The 21211-nt window shown below is 44.6% G+C and overlaps 1 protein-coding gene across 2 annotated transcripts in view; it reads left to right on the forward strand.

Annotated features, from left to right (window-relative positions):
- Nucleotides 1–21211, forward strand: part of LOC135377431 (octopamine receptor beta-2R-like) — a 398704-nt gene that overhangs the window by 200723 nt on the left and 176770 nt on the right. The gene's annotated exons all lie outside the window — the stretch shown is intronic.

The following is a 21211-nucleotide window of genomic DNA, read 5'->3' on the forward strand; positions in this document are numbered from 1 at the left end:
GTCCCCGGCAGCCCTACCCTCCCTCTGCGTCAGTCAGCCCAAAACGTTGCTGCTGTTCATTCTGTCTAGCGGTGTCCACACGCAGAAAACGGCCTGGAGTCTGTAAGGTCGAATGTGTTCCAGTCTCACCTATAGCATAATACGGTACATTTTATGTCCGATCGTGTAGTGACTGAAGAAGGGTAAGGATGCAGGCGAGTTGGTCGTACAGCAACGTGACTCGATACCATTGAGGAATTGGTGCGGAACACGCGACGTCTTTCGTCCGTGTTCTGCTTCAATGTCTTCCGAGGTGTCAACTCTTCATTGTCTCAGTGTATATTTCGGTATGGTACTCTCTGCGCGGAGTATCGTCCACACGCGAATTTGTGATGCCTAATTGATTCCGTCTAATTGTAAAATGAATTACTTATGTTCAGGAGATGAATTTGAATTGCTCCGTTCAATGCTACTGTTGATTAAGCGGTTTCGGTGAAGTGCCATGTGTCAACGATGCTGTCAGTGTACTTTGAGAATAGCAGGGAATGATTCATCTATAATAAAAAAAAAATACTTTTGCGTGGATATGATTCGTTCACACAATGAGATTCAGACATACATTCATACACCTTTGATACACGGTGGCCAGATCTTGCGGTTTTTGGCCTCCCATGTGTGGACAGCGTCACGACTGTAGCAGGGATGAAGCTTAAAGGTGATTAAGATTGATGGCAGGTCGAAAAGAGATCCCATACACAATGTGGGGGTCCAGCAGGGTTGAGTTGTTTATTGAGCATTGTGAAAGTGGTCTTCACAATAGATCCGCTACTCGAAAACAGCGGACTAGGTATCCAGCTTTCATGACTCCTATACGTAAAGGGCATCTCTGTGGTGTAAGACATTACACAAAGCCATTCCCTGGCAAAGTTACTGGAGGAATTCAACCAGAAACAACCAGTAATGGTAGACAAAGCATCTGAAAGTAACATCACTGGCTCGAACCCGGCCGAGCACGCCAGCAACTTGGTGGCACGGGACAAGTTGCTTAGACAACGCCGTCTTCCGGGAGGGACGTTAAATACGGTGTGCCGTGCGTTGAGGTTTAAGCGTACGTTAAAGAACCCTCAGGTGGGAAAAAAAAAATCCACAGACCGACCACTGCGGCATCGCGCATGATCATAGTTATCGCGCGACGTAAAGTCATGAATTACTGTTGTTACTATAACGCACTCGTTGTTGTGCTAGTGCTGTCAGATGTAAATCAGGTTTCACTGCAGCGACTGTAATAAACCGTCAACGAGCCGCTTGGCGGTACGGTTTGAAAAAACATTTCTGAAACACGCGACTCCAAGGTAGTCATTTAAAGCTCAGACTATTTTAGCGATAGAACGTGCCTCCACTGATGCGAATACATGGCAATACTAAACCAGGCTGATATATATTTGAGATGGTACAAGAGAAAGGAGGTTATAGGCGAGTACAGCCGTGCCATGACGGACGATGTTTTATCGTCGCAAGGCGGTGTAAATTTGTCGCGACAGCGGGGTTGCCTGGAGTAACACTGTTCAGCTGTAAAACAAGCAACGCTGTTTGCAGCTACAAGCACTTGGCTTCTCGATTTGTGTCTCTCTAGCTTTCGTTGTTTCAATATCATTGTTTGAATAGTCCTTATGAAGGCTGGCAACCTTTGTTGTGGGCCTAAAGCCTCCAGTTTTTCTCTAAGTCTATCTGGCTATCAGGTGATGGCCTGATAAGAAGTGAACTCTGCTATTCTAGTTATTTTGCAAACCGCGAATAGCGACATACCCGGAGTAATACATTTTCGTCTGGCTGAAAAGATAGAAAGACAAAGTGCATTCTAAGAGCTTTCGGGTGGTTCCAGTATTTTCAGGAAACCTTGGAAGAAATGCGAAAATTAGGCTTACTGAGAGTATCAAATATTTCTTTTCGGCATACCGATCTTTGTTTGTTTATTTATTTATTTATTTATTTATACATTATGCTAACTGCCTACGCGGCAGTGAAGACTTGAACAATGGACGCACAAACACACACACACACACAAAAATTACTTCTTGAGGTTGTTTGCCTCCAATAATTCTACCTACTTCGCGACAGTTTTCCAACACGCAATATCATTCGGAAGTGCACTCCATTCAACAGCTGTCCTCGCAACAAAAAGAAATCTTGTGAACATTAACATTTGAACGTGGAACATATGCATCATAACAGTGGCGGATTCGAGACTGGGGTAACGAAATAACCATCTATCAACTTGAAGAACCTTAAGCGATATATTTTTTTTCCGGACGTTAAGCAGTGGTACCTAAAGGTGAGCATATAGGGAGGAAGCAGATGTGTGGCCATAAGCATTGTAGACAAACTGGCTAGTCTTCCTCCGCATACTCTCTACGCTTTTCTAGGTGTCTATACGTTTGAAACGGTGTAAGGGTCCGTGATGATGTCGGCATATCCAAGAAGTCGACGCACAAGGGTGAAATAGGCAGATAATTTGGTTTCTCGTGGACACGATGGAAAGTAACTGTTCTGAGGCTGGAACACACAAACAGATGAGCACAACACAAACCTCAAGGTGCCAAAGAACATAAACAACTGAAATACGGCAGTTTTCAAAAAAAAAAAAAAAAAAAAGCCAGACAGCGGTGAAAACCGAACCATACATCTCGCGATTGCCGGGGTCGAGTACGATAACCACGATAGCCCCCCCCCCCCCCCATATATACATACATACAACACCAGGCAACGGCATCTGTAGAACGGCGTCTAGCGACGCATCGAACGCCGCCGGTAACATAGCCTTCGGCATGCATATGCTTTTTTCCTTATTATGTCCATGTGCCTCTTCCACCGAAGACATGAGGTCATTGTAACACCTAGATACGTAAACTCGTGCACAATTTGCAGTGGTGTTCGGGTAACAGTTATATTTCGACGGAGTCTTTCCGCGAGTAAATGTACACGCTGGGAAATATTTAACTACATCTGCCTCTCACTAGCCCATTGACAGAGTAGCCCCAAAGAATAGCTTAAAGCTGGCTGATCGGGACTATTAGTTATAGCTTGAAATAAAACGCAGTCATCTGCGTATATCCCGCATTTTGGCGGGATATTATGGCAGCCGAGATGTCATTAATAAAAGTCAGGAAAAGAAGAGGACTTAAAATTGAGCCTTTTGGAGCTGTTCCGGATGTACCAGTCAACAACTCAGATTTCCTGTCGTCAGTGGAGATGTACCGTGTTATATCGCGGAGGGAGAACTACAACCAATTAACCGGCTTCTCATTTTTGAAAACAGCGCTCACTTTCCAAAGAAGTTTGGGATGCGAGACACGATCGAAGCTTCTGAAAAGTCTAAGAAAATAAAGCCTACTTGGCCACTTATATTGAGAGCTTGTGCCATACCGTGCCCGGTATCAAATAGCTGTGCGATGGTAGAGGCCACGGCGAAAGCCAAGCTGCGAGGAAGAAAAAGAATTGAGGGAAGAAAAAGAATCCCTCGCGTTCCAAGAGTTGCGTTATCTGGTTGCAAACACAGTGCTCTAGAAGCTTGCTACATTATGAAAGAACCGATATGCTACAAGTTGACAATGGGACAATGGGAGTATGGGACAATGATTACTCGTGTCTAATGGATTGCCCGGTTTGTAAATTATCTTTGTAGCTTTTCAAATAGAAAGCAAGAGTTTTCCTCAGCTTTAAAGACTCGTTAAATAACATACACGAGTACTTCATGCACTAAACTGAATATCGCTTGAAAAAAAAAAGAGAGAGAGAAAAGTACAAGATGGTTACGACTCGTGTAACGCGAAATTCAGCCTCAGCTGTGCATGTTGTGAGACGAGGCCGGATGAAAGTGTGTAGACGAATTTATTTAAGCGTGATGAGTATTGATTTGTGGTCGCTGAAAGGATTGGCGAGGTGAGTGGTGTCCTGAACGAGGGGGCTGTTCTGGAACACCTAGTCTGTGCATGAGCCATGTCTTGTTGTGGGTTGGCCCGGATGCCGGTGCGCAGCGGAAGGTCCAGTGGTTCGGACATATCACTTAGGAAAGTGGTGTTCTTGGCCAGTGAAATGTCCACGTTGAAGTCTCCGACGACGAGAAGCTTGTGCGTGCGGAAAGGCGCGAGTACGTACAAGATAAAGTCGCGGATGCGTTCCAGCGCGCCGCGAGGCGAGAAGTAGCACACAGCCAAAGCCTGCACGGCACAAATTTCTCCGACGTCGTCTCCAAGAAGGGTGACTTCAAGTGGTGTAGTCAGTACCCCGGCACGTACGTAAATGGCAACTCCGGCCGCTCGGTTATCCTTGGCACTGCGACGCGCCCCGCAGCAGCACTTGAAGCCGTCGACCTGTATCGGTCTCTCCGTTTTCATCCACGTCTCGGAAAGACACAGGAGTGATGTCTTACGGAGGACATAGTCGTGTACAACGTCTTCTGCGTGGAGCTGTACGGAGCACACATTTAGGGCTGCGAGTCCTAACGAGTGGGTAAAAGGGCAAGGGTGCAGGCCAGCTGGTACATGGTGAAAAAGTGTCTGGCTGGCGAGAACGTGTCGTGTCGTCCCTCCTCTGTCCCTTTCTCGGGTTCCAAAGTTTTTTTCACTAACGAGTGGGGCTTGTCTAGTAACAGTAACAGTAAAAATAGCAGGAACACCATAAAGAGCCCTCAGACCTTTTGGTACTTAGTTTAAATAAAGAGGTGGGAACGGATTGTTCGGTTACTGCTGAGTCCGCCATAATAAGATTTCCACCATGCCATGGGAAACACATTCATAATTTTGGGTCCTCCACCTCTCCATTAAGTGCCTTAGACTTTTGCCTGACGGTTTCAGCTGGTGTAAGAATTTATCCGGACTCTCTTTAAGAAAAAAAAAAAAGACATTGGTACATATTTTGCTTTCTTAATTTCAGAACGCACTGCACGCCTTAGCGAAGCTACAAGCTGAGCACACCGGGAGCACTACTGCTGCGTATTCGTCCTATTTTTTTTTTTATATTTAGGTGAAATATATGACGGTTGATACTACGGTTAACGCATTTTCCTTTTACATAAAGCGTAGAAAAGCAATGTGCAAGTATCCGGCAATAGAGATTCACAACAAAAAGAAGACGGCTGAGAGCATCTAAATTTTAATGAGAGGAGACTTCCGTGCAGAAGGGTGCACTTCTTCAGGTCTAACATCAAGTTACAAAATTCCAGAATATATAAGACATGTTGTAATGTAGAGAGCGAGGGTTGGTACCCCATTTTTATTTTATTCTATATGCTTGTATTTTTATTTTTATGTTTCTACCAACCCTCGCTCTCTACCTTACAACATCTCTGATATATTCTGGTATTTTGTAACTTGATGTTAGACCTGAAGAAGTGCAGCCTTCTGCACGAAAGTCTTTAAAGAAAATTAGATGCTCTCAACCGTCTTCTTTCTTTTACGTAAAGCAATAAACAGCAGGAATTACTTAAAGAAACGCCAGAGGGGTTCTACGCCATGTATTGTCTAAACTGTCATGTTTAAAGTGCGACTGTAGTCTATACATGACCGTGACAAGAGCTGTCCACAAGCAATTATCGCAATTAGTCACACATTGCACGGTCTGGGTCTGAATAGTTTGCGCCAGCCCCCCCCCCTTTTTTTTTCTTTTCTTTTTCTATCACATCACATCACCGTGAGCGCTAGGGTTGCAAAGTTGCCACTCCGGAGTTGGAATGATTCCGGAATCCGGAATCATTCCAGATTTACCAGAACTATAGATGATTTCAGAAAATCCCAGTGCTCCTTGCGTACGCGTTGCATCCTGGGAGATTACTGGAATGAACTGTCCCGCTTTCGCTCCTCCTTTGTTGTCAGCAAGTTCCCATAGTTCAAAGGGGAGCTAAGCTCTCTGGGATTTTCTGGGAACGGAAATGGGCATTTTTGTTTGTTTTTTCGCAGGAATGAAATTGGAATGGAATGGTCTGGGCACCCCGGTGGTAGTTTTGGTTTCGACCCCCCTGGTTAACCTTCCCTCCGTCTTTTTTAAATAAACATATATTCCCCCCTTCCCTGGTTTCTAATCGCCGCGCCCTTTGAACACAGTCAAGAGCTGAGTTTGAGATTGAGTTTGAATGTAAACAAAAATGGAAGAAATTGTATTCGTCGCCTGACGAATTCTGCTACTCCCATAAAGAACCCCTAAATCGACGGACCCCACAGAAATGAAAAAGAAAAATGGAAAGATAAAAAGAGCAAAAAACATTACCCCTCCCGGTGACCGAACTGTATGTGCACATGCGTAGCAGCATCCCCTAGAACAGTGTTTCCCAAACTTTTGGCGGTGACGGACCCCCGGAAGCGATGAGAACCAATTCACGGACCCCCCCCCCCCCCCACACACACACACACACCGTCACAGCCAGTGCATAACCAGCAACCTCGTACCAGCTGCTGCGTGCTTTCGATACCGCTTCAGAAACGATTCCGGACTGGTTTCTTCTTCTTGTTTGTATGTGTATGACGCGGACAAACGTGCGTTGCAGGACTTTTCTATCAGAAATTAGAAGCTAGCCGTTGAAGCATGCTTGTAGCAATTTTGGAAGTTCTGGGTGTTTGGAAATCGGGCAGCATGTACGAGCGCGTGTTTGTGGGGACGAAAATCCTCACTCAAATGTGAGAGACGGTCGCGGACCCCCACGGACACTCTCGCGGACCCCAAGGGGTCCGCGGACCATACTTTGGGAAACACTGCCCTAGAAGTGAAAGGAACTGAGAGAAACTATAACAGGAACGAGGAACTCGACGACACAAACCTAGAACGCGGTCCTAAAATACAGATTCGATATCACTGCTCACTATGCTCACTGCTCACGGTCAAGCGCTAGAGAACCTCGCCTTTAGGCTTTTTCCGTGCTGAGTAGTGTCAATCTCCGCTAGCACTGCTGGGCTACTCAGTACGGTTACCGGTCGGTCGCTTTTCTGTTATTAATAGAATTAAAGGAATGGGGTTGCCAAGCTCATTCCAGTTGTGGGAATTGACCATACCTTTTCATTCCGAGGAATTGAAAGGAATGGAATTATCACAAATCTCCATTCCTTGGAATGGAATTGGAATGGAATGGGTGTCCCCATCCCGCATCCCTGGTTTGCGCACCTGGATTACGTTCACTTTTGTGCACTTAGCGCTGTTACATCAATGGGGAGACTTCATCCCTGGCGGAGAACTCGTGCTCTGTAAACGGAGCTGTAAAAACAAGTTACGTAAGTCACGTGGCCCCTCCACTAGGTCATATTACGTGCTCTTATAGTTTACAGTGGTGAACTAGCGATAGTATACACATTACACAGATATGTACTTGCTCCCAGATACACAACATCAAAACGTAAACCCAACATAAAACGAGCACCTTTCCGACAACACCGAGTACAAATGGAGTTTTATTTGTCCTTCTCTATTATTTCTTTTTACCTTCGTTACTTTATTTAATTTACTTTTTATCCCTTTATAATTGTTCTGGGGTCTGCACTCTAAGGAAAAAAAAAACATTGGCACGACATTGGCACGACCATCAGTCCCCTTAGAGACTAAATACAGGGAGATCTATGCTATATCAGGGATCATTTGTAGTGTTGAGGAGTAAACTTCAGGGTCAGGGGAGTAAAACGGTGAGTAATTGCAATCGAGGCAACTAAACGCTGATAATTGTTGCCCAGTTTACTCCTTTTTTTAATCCTTAGAGTGGATGTGTAGCAGAAATTGCCAGGCCATACACGCACAATTCTCGCCAAAATTTTTCAATATAACCCAATCCAACCACATATATTTCAGGCCGCTACCCTATTGGCGACGGCGGCAATTGATGAGTAGGACCCGTTTTGTCATTGATTATGACGGGGAAAGGCGTCGATGAAACTGTCCGAGCTCTTGCCAAGGCTGGTGGCAATGAACGCGACGTGAGAACGAGGGCGATAACGCACGACGACGACAAACGAAAGTGCGGCTTTTACGAGTCAATTTCAAGGGTACGGCTCAGGAACATCGTATGGAGCGTTGCAACGTTATTGGAAATAGACCTCAACTCCAAGGAAGCTGCTTAACGGTCCGTGAGGGCCACGCTTGCTCTTGTGTTTCGACCAGAATAAAACAGAGTCGTCGACTTCCTTTTCAAGTTTTGTCCTGGAAAGGCGACACAACTGTGGCTGGGAGCGCAGCATCGGTAGGCGAAATTTGCTGGTGTATCGCCCTACAAGCGCCGCCTAGATACAGGAGGCCTGCTAAATGGCTTCACACGTGGACATATGAATTCGGGATGTCAGCCAATCGCCGCAGACGATTTCAAACACAGGCTTTCTGTGGCTACAAGTGGCTGCCCATGCGGCTCATGGCGGCTGGTCTCCATATAGCTACGGCCACCGAAGCACGGTCCTGATTGGCGGTCTATTAATCGTGACGTCGCGTCGTTCACGCGATCTGGCTTTCTTTCTATGTGGTGTTGGCCCTACGCTTCACTTCAGGTGAACGCTGCGTTGCACCAGCTCTCGTAGCTCAGTGCTAACTATCCCACATCGATCCGGAACTCAATGGTATCATCCCTAGAACTCAGCATAGGTCTATCCAAACAGCCGTCCACAGAATTCGCCTGGGACAACTGTACACTCAGGCGACTCTTTGCCGAATGAGGAGATCAGCATCGCCACTATGCGCCGTAACGTCAAACGAATGGCTTACGAGGCGTTTGTAGACCGAAATTAGAGTTTGCTGCAGTTATCTGGAGCCCCTATCAGTCGACTGTTATCAACGAGCTGGAAAATATCCAAAGTAGAGCCGTCAGGTTCATAACTTCAAATTATTCACGATTCACAAGTGTATCCGCTCTCAAAAAAGATAATGGTATCCAAACATTAGAAATCCGGAGGAAAATATCCCGGCTGTGTCTCTTACATAATCTTTATTATTCTCCATGTTTCGAAATTGACTTGAGTTTGCTTCCTCCGCCTCATCGACTTGCGCGTATTCATCATACATGTTACATTACCCGCCCAAGGGCTCGAACCACTACATTTATTAAATCACTCATCCCATTGGCCATCTCAGAATGGGACACATTACCATCTTCCATAGTCACAATTAAAGATGCAGCACTGTTTAAGGCTGCTTTGTCTGATTTCATTATCTAATTAACTCTTATAATATCTTTGTTATCTATGTAAGATTGTTCTATTGTTGCTGTTCATTTTGGATGCATCAGTTGTACCCCCCTTATGTAATGCCCCTTCGGGCTCTTAAGGTAAATAAATAAATAAATAAATAAATGCGCAACATGTAAGACACGGGAAGATACGCTCCACGTGATCATCCAATGCCCCGCCTTCAAACAGCACCAAGAAAGGCTGGAAGCTGTCCTAAGCAAGCTCGACTCGCGCCCCCTTCAGCTTTTGTAAGCTGCTAAGTAAATGGCCCTGCTCAAAATTGCAAAAGAAAGCGGAGAAAGCCCTCTTCGTTTTTCTTAAAGAAAGCGGCATCGCAGACCGCTTCTAAACCTGGACTCAAAAACATGAGACCCAAAGCAAACGTGTCACGTGTCATTCGCTCAAGAGTGACACATTTAAAATACTTTTCTGTGAATATCACCTATACCACCTGCAAGAAATGGAGCGGTAGGCGACATACGAAGTCACCACATAGCGCCAGCAAACATCCAGTTAAAAGAAGAAGAAGAAGAAGTAGCTCAGTGGTTAGCGTGCTGGCCATGTCACGTCGAGACTGGGAGGAATACCCGGCTTCGAATCCCGGTGCCGGCTGGGGTTTTGTCTTGGGTTTTCCTCAGACGCTTTCAGACCTATGTAGGCACAGTTCCCTTAGAAGTCGGCCCAGGACGCACATTCCCCCAGGGCGTTAGTCGTGACGTTGCCCAGCTCTGTGAGATCGACAACGGCGTGCCCTTTCACCACCCCCATATCACCATCACCACCATATCACCACCACCACCACCACCGCCGCTGCGTCGCACATATGCCACGTTCGTTCTAGCATTGTAGAGCTTCGTTTATTTACAGTGCTTATTAAACATAACGAAAGTTTTTTTTTTTTTGCTCAATTGCAATTGTACTGCGACCCAAAAACTAAGTAATGCAGAGTTGTGTAGCATGTCTCGACATAACTCTCAATCTGCAGTGTAGACATTCCTATGGTGCTGGTACTCTGCCGAAGTATGCCGAGAAATTTAGGCTCCTGAACACACCCCTTCGTAAGGTCTGCTATTTGATTTTTCCTCGTTACGTACACTGCAGGTCAACCGGTGACTATATGGAAAGGTAACTCTTAATCGTTTGACCCCGAACTGATTGACTAACTTCAATAGGGCAATTGATCGTGAACGCGTATGTGTGGCGTTCCTTGAGAACCGCTCGCCTCAATTTGTCTCGTTTCTGGAGCGATGCAATCGTCTGATGTGTTAATGCTCACGGTATGATGTATCGAGCTGTCACGAAGCTAATTATCGAGACCAAAGTATGGCTTGGGGCAGTAGGGTTTCGTTTCTAATGTAACCCCTGAGGCTTTCTCTGCGAATGAGTAAGATCTTTCTTAATGCGTACGCTAGGCGCTTATTACAACGACTAGTAATAATCGTAATAATGTATTCCACAGAGGTGTGTAAAGAGTCGTTTACGGATAGTGAGCCTACTAGACGCAATTTACGATAGCCAGAGGCAGCAAGGGATGAGACTCGAAATGCTTGACGGAAATTTCCTAGCTATAAATTCGCAAGGAATCGCGAACTGAGCATGATGGGCACTGTCGGACTCCTGTAACTCCGAGAAATAAGACCGCGAAACTCCAATTGAGGATATCACGAACGTGCTTATCGAAGGAAAATTACAAATGAACCCTCGTCAAGCGCAATTGATTTAATTACGGTTTTGCGAATTAACGATCAGACAGGGTAAGAGATACCTGCTACGCCATATCGTGGCTATTTGGCAAGAAATTGGCTTACGTCTCGACCACCCAGTACGCCGCTTAACTAACCCACATCATTTTCTCGTCCGCATCACCACCACCACTATCATCATCGCAACATTCACGAACCTCGATATGCGCATTCCTTACAATTCCGACATGCCTTAAATATCTAGCGCTAAAATGAACAACGCAACCAAATTCGAGACAAAGAGCATTTCCGGAACTTCTCTAATCACAACACTTTCTTTGATTTAAATTAGCCACGATGCTCGCCGCGCATTCCGGTAACGCAATCCGAAACGTCCAATTCCGCCGTGTGGACGACGTCTCAAATGCCAGCCAGCCAAGCGTCGTGCGTCGGATCATCTTCGGCATGCGCACTTGTAAACGGCGCGAACGCAGGTGGAATGCTGAAGGCGAGCACTTTAGGCTTGAATTGAGAAGCACCGCAACCACTTTCTCCAATGGCTCACCATAAGGGCCACGAATGGAGATACATTCACAACGACTGCATGCAGAAAGCCTCAGAAACATGTCTCTGTCGTCCTCCCAATGTCAAACCTTCTAGGCGGGCGATGAGCACACCCGTAAAATATGCACAGCTACGTGTGGAAAAGTTTTCGCCGCGTTATGGGAAGGGAATGTGGTTTCAAGCGGAGCATGCACAGTAACGGACCTGCTATTTTCTTAAAGGTCGCAGTTTCAACTTTGAATTTGAGTTATTTTTTTTTTTTTTTTTACAGCCGTTTTCCATCGGTTCTCCACTGTTTTTCTTAATTTTCTTTTTTTCGCCACTGTATGGGATCATACGAAATGGGTTAGCGAGAATACATTTCAGAACTTGCCCGGTGTTTTATGTGTAAAGGATGCATGCCGTTTAAGCGGTATGTTTCCCGTGTAACCAGTGTCGAACGAACATAGTGTGAATGAACATTGCCGCACGTTTTGTAATACTTTGCGCCTTCGACAACAATTGACACCTTTTTTTTTTTAAGTTTAATTCCGCGTCTATCGTTACGACTGGACTATCCGCAGACGAAAGATAGCATTAAAATCAGATATGACAGCTAGCGCTATTTTACTTGATGCTACCAAGCACGCGTGTTATTTCGCGGAAGATCTTGGGGTTTCAGCTAACAAAAAAAAAAAAAAAATGTTAGGCTTTCTGTTTTGTTTGAAATTAGACGCCAACCATACAAATCGACCGCGTCAGTTTTTTTTAGTTAATCTTCCACTAATATGTCGAAAAAAAAATTTCGCTTCCATTTCGATTAGAGAGGAAAATATAATATTTTCAATTCGAGTAACTTCTTCCCGTGTCGAATGCATTTTGAAACCCAAACGGTGAAACCCAAGACAAGGAAGGAAGGACAAAGACGACACGTTCACGGTTTTTACCGTTTGGAATATGTACTAGCTGGCCTGTGTCATAGCTCTTTTACCGTTAGCGTTTCAGACAAATCATCGCTCTACGTAAAAAGTGCGAAATGAGATCCTGTAAAGTTACCTACACAGCAGAAAGAGGGCGCGTGCCGTGAAGTATGATTTACAGGTTACCGTTCGCTTCAATTTTGATACTCGACACGTTGAAAGGGCATCTGTTAAATGCTGAGGGTGAAGGAGCACAGTGCCGCCTCATGCGTTCGAAGATGAGCTTTAACTTGGGGAAACAAAACAAAAAGAAATGTATCGGGTGACGCTATCCGAAGTGCCCTTATCTTGGATTGCATTTTCTGTTTTCTTTAAATCTTTTTCCAGTACGCAAGAGGCGATAATGTGCTCTTTCACCCTTTCACGTTGGGGGTGAAGGAAAGACGTGTCTCCGAAGATGCGCCATGAACGAAATAAACAAAAAAAATTGGTGTCCCTTCACGAATTTTTTGCGGACGATCTATCGGACGGATTTTTCTTCTGAAAACGGCAACAGTATCAGGTGACCGAAGGGACCAGGTGTTCTCAATTGGACGACCTTGTGGCCTTTATAATTAAAACGTTAATATCGAAAGTTCATTAGGAAATTTCCTTAGGAGTTTGCTGGTGCCCTCCTAAGAAGTGCCATTCAGCATATGCTATATTGCAATTGATTTCATCTCGAAAAAAATGATATATATATATATATATATTTTAAAAAACCTGTTCGTAGTTAGCTGGGGCACGCTGCATTTTGGCTACGCTACTTTAACGCCTGCGCCACCTGCACAAAACTCGGTACAAGCGCTGTGCTGCCAGTTCTAAACCACGTCCCGATGGGTCCTCAGGTTACACAAGGGTAACCTTTCTTTATGACCCTGTACTTTCGAGCGCTAAGAGTTAGATGGTGATGGTTACGTGAAAAAGAAAAAAATGGGGATGCGAGTAGCGACAAAGTCGGAGTAGTTACCACAGTACGCCTGCACACGTTGACTACAAACAGGTGTACATACAGTGCACGGAAGAGTTAGTGCCGAAGTGACATATCATTCGAAAATTTGAATACAGGTGAATTGCGACTATAGAGCAACAGTGTGTACATGCATGTTTGTACGCACAGTGTGCATGTGTTTGCGAGATAGTGCGAATGTTTATGTGTCGAATTCCAGCGTCAGGAAATCTCATCCTATTTCACAACATACGTTCGATTCCAAGATGCGATTTTATTAGGATTCAGCTGAATCAAAAGTAGCTTTCATCTGGTTTACGTTTACGGCAGATTGCGTTCAAAGGAATAGGCTATGTAATGCATAAAACATAGAAATCGTCGTCCCAAATAAAATTGCGTTTATAAAAGTGTTATCTTGCAACGCATATTTTATGTATCGTATTTAGATATCTTTCGAGTGAAAATTAAGAAGAAGAAGAAGAAGAAGAAGAAGAAGAAGAAGAAGAGGCAAAAAAACATGTGTGACATCATGCTTGTTGACATTTGCGTCTGCAATCCGATAAAATACTGTATTCATACAGCACTCAGGTTCTTTTAGTGCAAAACGGAAGTCAATTACCGCAAGAGTCACTTCCAAACAGTCACCGTCGCACCGTGAGGCTGGATTTAGCGGTATAAATTAAATTACCGGAAATTACCACCCTCCGCTTCTAGTGGGACGGTTCCGGATAAAAGCTTGCGTGTTTCCTGCCCATCTTTACAGCCCGAGTCAATCTCGACCGGGTTTGGATTGATGCAACGGCAACTAGATGATCCTGCTGCTCACGTGACCTTGTTATTACTACTCCCAGGAATAACGAACACATAAAACGATTGTATGCTTGGCAAGAGATTCAGAGCAAGCGTGAAAAACGTTTTTTTCGCGATGGTCAATTAAGCAGTCGTTGAAACAATGGTGAATCTAGGGGGATTTTGTTGGTAGGGTAAAAAGGGGAAGAAAGAAAGTGCCGACAGGCTGTTTAGTCCCTAGTAGTCGAGTGTAGTACCTATTACGTAAGCAACATTGACCCTTCGGTTATCAGTGTTACCGGCACGTATATTAATCACGTATATATTTTTATTGTAAAAACAATATCCTTCCTTTCACAAACACGTTTTTGTTTGGCCATCTGCTTTACAATATCGCAATTTATGATGCTACTACACTGTTCATACAGATACCGTGTTTCTTTTCTTTCTTTTTATTATGTTCATAATTCCATAGCATCAGCTTGTTTCTCCTCCTCCAGAGCATTGCGTAAGAATAAGGATTCCGCGAGATATAAAAGCTACACAAAACGAGAAAAATGTAAAAAAATAAATGAAAAGATGATTAAGAGCATGGGAAATACAGAATGAACTAAAAGACGAGAATTCGAGAAAATACTGTACAATACAAATACAGAAAGATAACACGCTAGAAGACGTGTGACATTCTATCGTCAAACGCCTTGCAGTGAACGTCCCAAGAAGGCGCCGACTCACATCCCTGCGACCTTGAAGAGGAAGGAGGAGTCGGCCAAGACGTCCGCTGCGGCTGAAGGGTCGTCGACGGATTGCGTAATGAGGCCAGCGAATTTGGCCGTGTTATCAATTCCGAATGAGGTGCCCGAAAATGAAGCGCCTGAGGTGCGCTGTTTTTAATCAGGGCTTCACCCTTAATGTTGGCCGGCTGATTAATCGCTCCTTGGCCGGAGGAGGAAATCGCCGACAGCGTACGTAGAGCGACGTAGACTGCGTGGTGCCGGCAAAGCGCTGTCGGCCAACCAGTTAAGGAAAATCGAGCGCTTCCAAGAAAGAAAGCACGGCCACGGGAAAGGGAGAAAGGTTTTTGCTTTTCTCGATTGCTGACCACCGTTTAGCTAGCGTCAGTGTTGCAGCTAGTAATCCGCCTCAGTAAAGAGAGATAAGGGCCCTAATTCCAGTCTTGTATTGGGCCTCCCGGACAGTGTAACATGTGCACAATGAAACGAAATAAAATGTACAATGTTCAATAAAAAAAAAAAGAAAGAACGAAAAGCAGAACACTAAACATTAACTTCCTCACCTCATGTTCGAACTCTAAATAACTTTCTTTTCTTATGACTTCATGCAACAAATACAGGGTGTGTGCAGAAAAACATGACCCGCATTTAGGCACATAGCTTGTTGCCTATACCTAACTAACGAACTTCCGGTGGCGCACGATGGCGCATTTATGCGTGCGAAATCTGCAGAAAAATTGTGGAAGCCATACTCAGCTTAAAAAATAAACGGAACCACGAAAACGTCGGCTTCCGTGCATCAGAATAGGGCAACATGGTGGACAACAGGGTGTATGTGAAAGGGCAACACGGTGGACGTAGGAGAGTTGTGTTCAAGTACCGCTAGGGGAGCTATCGGTGCATAAATCGAAACGATGTCCCACATGGATGCTCATCGGCAGTACCCCTAGCGGTGCCTGCACATAACTCTCCTGAGACGGAAATGCACTACCATGCACTGTCATGACCGCCCTATTCTAATGCACGGAAGCCCATGTTTTCGCGCTCTGTTTATTTTTTAACACTGAGTATGGCTTCCAGGATTTTTTTTGTAGCTTTCGCACGCATAAATATGCCGTCGTGCGCCACCGGAAGTTCCTCGGCTAAGTAGACAACGAGTTACATGTAAAAATGCGGGTCATGTTTTTCTGCACACACCCTGTACAATGTTACGAAAATATGCCCTCTCTACACCTTTTATTACTTTTTAGAAAATGTGAATTAAAAAAAAGAAACAAGCAGTGGGTTGAAGCTACTCATTTTTGCGTACAGCCATTCCTCATTGAGAAACTTTTCTATAATATGTGTACAATACATCTTTCTCTTTCTGTATATCTTTTGTGGATCTTTGCCTATAGACAACGAGCGCGTCCAAATCTTATTTTTACGCGTTAAATGTCTTCTGTTCGCACTGTTTTCCTCAGCTGGCTACACTCCTGTTGTCTTCTCTTTTGTGTTGTTTGTCTTCTTTCGTCTTTTTTTTTTCTTTTTTGCTTTATACGTGCCTTTTTAGGGGTGCACCCAAGATAGTAGCGCCTAAAATTGTAGCGCGCCCGTGCGTAATAATACTTAATAGCACGCGACATGACACCCTCGAATCGCGCATAATCTATTTGCCACGAGGGCTCCTCTATCTTATTGCTGTAACGACACAGACGGACAGCACACTCCGACCAACTTGCCCGAGTTTCTATACACACTTACCGATTCGAAACATGTCTCACTAGCGCTCGCCTCTCGCGCTGCATGTGGCCTCCTCGCGCAAGGCCATATAGCCCCAGCGCGTACGCTTACACAGTTGCTATCAATCACGATTTGACAACGTGGAAAGAAAAAAGCAAACTGTATCTAATGTAAACGCTTCCTTGTTAACCGCGCCGACAAGCACAAAGATACAATGTCACGCAGACCATTGTTAACATGAAAATTGCTGGCGGGAGCCAAGCGACCGTTCCCGGCTCCTCTTCGCCTACCTTTGGCTCTAGCCTATTTCTGAGATCTCTACGAGGAAAATAGATCATGCTAAGAGCCATACCTAGAGGGAGCCTGTCGAGATGTGTTGAAGGGAAAACTGTTGATAAATGTGGAATGAGTGGATGGGGCAGGGATACGATCTATTTTGTCTGGGTCTTGCACAGTGGACCAGCCCTGCCGGGAGGCGTTATGTGAACAGCTGCCCATCAATAATGAGTGCTAAAACAGGAGTGGCATTCCGGAAGACACGTAACACGATATCCAGCCTTAATGGGTGGATAAAAGCACGCGTATCTCAGGTACTGTTGAAAGTACGATCTGTTTTTTTTTGTTTTTTTAAGTTCGCCATGGTAATGACCAGTGCAAAAGTTGTTGTTTAAGGAAATTTATTGAACGTAATAGTGTTTGACTGTTTTTAGTCGCTCAAACGAAACCTCAATTATTCCGTTAAGATGTAGGCTATATTTTTTAAAAATTTCCACCTGTTTTACAGTAAGTACTGGGTCTCAATACGTAATTCTTTTTACCGTACCGTTCTTTTTTACCGTACCCGGTAAAGTTGCGATGTTTCAATTTTTAAACCAAACCGAATACTTTTTTTTTTAAGGTCGCGTAAGGTAATTTGGTCTTTGAGAGTGAGGTCCTGATCAAGTTTGAAAGAGTCGTTGAAACTCGCCTAGTCATTTGTTTGCACTTCAAAGTTTGCACTTTAAAACCTTCTTACCATAGCCTTCTGAAAACTTAAACGCGTGAAGCAACCTTTGCCAGCTTTTTAGCACGGTAGTGCTATAACAGACACTAAGCAGACTCTCGTGACTTCATTAACAATATACAGCCTTTCGGTTAATGTGATAGTAGATGAGGCAATTCAAGAAACAGAACGAGCCTAACAACGCTCAGTTGCGTAGATTTGATTTGATTATTCAATTGAACTAAACGTCTCTCGATTAAAGTCTGAATTTGATCTCAATAATTAAAACTTCAGACTACGAGAAAGCCACACGCATACGTAATTTCTCTTTCGTTTTAATCCAGCTTCAAAGTACCCTACCAGTGAGAACGGAAACCAGAATTAAAGCAGAACCAACCCTCTCGGGAGAGAAACGGTCATATTCATCCCGACTTCTTTCTTTGCGTCTCTCCACTGATAACATAAATCCCAAATGTGACCGCTCCACAGAGGGCGACCCATCTGCCTGGGAAGACTGGTAATCAGTGGAACCCTTTTTCTGTTCTCATTTTGCTTCCGAGACGTGATTCTTCCAAGTATGCTCCGCATTTTATCTCCTTTCACGACTTCCGAATATATATATATATTTTTTTTCCTTCCTAAAAGTCGATGCAGAAATACGGCTCGGGCTGGATGGATTTCCGGTGTCATTTACACCGACAGCCATTTCCCTTAAGAAATGAACAGTTACATGTTTTGGGCTGTGGTCCTGGTGTTGCAGTGCACGCTTCGTGATGGAAATAATTTTGTTTATTTCGCCAAACGCACGGCTATTTGCGTCTCAGAAAGCTATTTCGCACTGCCGCTTTTTTTATGACCTTTCGTCAGTGTGTCCGGAATGGGGAAAAAGCTCTTCAGTTTACAGCCAATACCAGTCAGGGACGGTGCATAAAAGAAAGTGTTTCTATTATTCAGTCGGCCCATCTGCTAACGCTCGTAAAATGGACGAGTCATGCATTTCATGGCCGAGCTTTATGAATCTCAAGTACGCAAATAAGGGCGCCGGGATAAGCGAGTATGAATACAAGGTGTTTCTACCGTCCCAAAAGGGGTGTAAACAGGAGGTAAAATAAAGGGGGTAAACTAGCGTGAAACAAGAGGGTAGTAAATTGCCACGTTCATTTATTCGTCGTCTTTTCAGTGGGTATGCAGAATCGTAGTTTGTGTTCACCGTTTCTGTACTGCACCACCACCACCCATCAGGTGGTAACTTGTCTGCTTACTGACAGGAACTGCAAGCTGAAACCCAGCAGATGACGCCTGCTACTTAACGTGTATTCATACGCGCGACAATCCCCGCAGAAACGGAAGACGCGAAAAACGTCATAGCCTTCTGAGCGCGAGCGCTCAACGTCCACTGTTCACCTACACTGCTGACCGTGGGGAATACCCTGCAACACAGTCACAAGATATTCTGTAGCAGACGACAGGAAAGACGCTGACGGTGTCGTCTGCGAAGTGTCGTCTGCTAAGTACGGAGTACGCCACTCCCGCTATTCCTCACCGTGTGAATGCTCACATAACGCGGGACGGAACTTGTGAGCAGTGTTTCTGCTTTTTCTTCCACTAGAATCTTCCGTGAGGATGTCGCTCGTGTGAGTACACAGTTAATGGCATAGTGCAAGTTGGAAGGACGCGTTGAAACGTGGTTCAAGTTGCCGAGACTTTTCCGCGACGGACCTTAAATACGGGGTGTAAGAACATCCGCAAGGGCAAAATTAATCCGCACACCGACCACTGTGGTGCTGCGCATGACTATAGCCGCCACCGGAAGTAATATCCCAAAATAACTATTATAATTTACCCTAACATGCTACAACGTTTTATCATGCGTGTAAGATGATAATGATGATAGTCATTAGTAGAAAAAATATGGAATCATGCGCATAACATTTGCACCAATCTCTATTGTGGTCATTTATGACATAATCTAACCTCATGCACCGCCATCTGAACTCAGATAGAGCAGGCAGCAGTGCCAAACAAAGAGGGAATGGTATACATGCGAGCTGATAAAAAAAAAGAAAAAAGAAAAACATGTTGCAAGTAGTTATAAGGTATGAGGTTTCGTTCTTTCCACTATAAGTAACATGCGAGCATTGCTGGTCCTTTCTCTGTACGACAGATATTCCCATTCGCTAATTCATAAGAGAAATGTTGTGAGGAGAGACACTGTCCAATCCCGATATTCGAATACATAGCTGCATGACGTATGTCAATTCACATTCGCGTCCTATGATTATTGAAATGGCGAAGCAATATGCTGCAACGACGGAACCTCAACGCGTAATCAACGAGGCACTGCTAGTCCCCAAAGAAGCAAGTCGTCAATCGTGCATTGATGAATCGACGGGCGAGTTGAATTGGAGCACCTGTGCGACGCCTGCCTCGTTGTCCTACAACGTCGAGACAAGGATTCTCTCGGAGAATACTTCTCGAGGGACAACTCCATCTTGGCCTCCGTGCCTAACTGCGCTCCTCGCGAAATCTCCGCGTTTATACAATGTGTCAGGCGGTGTTAGGATTTAGATAGTAGGTGATGGATGTTGTCAAGCGTCATGTCAGGTCTGATAAGTCCACTGGATCAACGGCGCGGAAGCGGCACTGTAGGAACTCCGCTGCTAGCACGTCGTAGCTTTATTGTTTCGCCTCGTACTATAGCACTATTCTAACACTTCGTAGCGTATGTAGCCTTCGTAGCGTATGTATTTTATGTAGCGGTGCTTTAATGTCTAACTCGAACTTGCTGGAAGTGTCTCTCGCGTTTCACGGATGTCCAGTGAATACGTACGGATGCTCACCAAAAACTGAAAAGCAATCCTCACAAGAGGGAGAAAATAGTCATAGAATTGTCATGTCCTCAGATAATGCACGGCAGACAGCAGCATTCCTTGATTGTCTTTCGAAATCACAAAGGGACCTGGACTTGGTTGGGGCACATAAACAGTATTTCTAGAAAGAGAGCGAGAGAAAGCAAGGAACATAGCAACAATATTTTGTCAAAGCACGTGAACACGACAAAAGACGTTATGAAAAACACGTCATCTTTATCATCCGAAATCTCTAAATCAGAAGCTAACAGTAATTACCACAATAAATAAATAAAAAAGAAAAGAAAACTGGCATCGCAATGTTTGCGAGGGTGTGTTTATCGAAAACCATGCATCTATTTATCCTTTCCTAATACGTCCGAAAAGAGAGCAAGACGGTTATGATGTATGCGGATTGCGCCAGGAAAGGATGCACGCTTATCGCATATTGTTCCTCCCTGGGTGATATTCGATTAGAATTTGAATTAGAAAGAAGATCCGCTGTTGAGGCCAATAAAGCGGATAGGATGACACGTTGGCTCGCACGGAAAAAGTATTTTTGACGAAACTCCCCAGCATTCATGAAAACGTGGACCGAATGCCGCGCAAGGAATTGCACATATTTCGTATCAGAAAAAAAAAACTGAAAAGAAAGAAAGCAAGAAAGAAAGGAAAAGAAAAAAATAAGACTCGGATGCAGACGCACATGTATGCAGGATGCAGCATGTGGAATTCAAGACTATTGTTCAGATACTGCTGTAGACGTGAGGGTTGAGCAACTGCATTACATTCGACATTTTTTACTGTGTCGGGAATTTTATGGACGAATAGGCTGAAA

Source organism: Ornithodoros turicata, chromosome 1 (genome assembly GCF_037126465.1).
Source record: "Ornithodoros turicata isolate Travis chromosome 1, ASM3712646v1, whole genome shotgun sequence".
NCBI lineage: Eukaryota > Metazoa > Arthropoda > Arachnida > Ixodida > Argasidae > Ornithodoros > Ornithodoros turicata.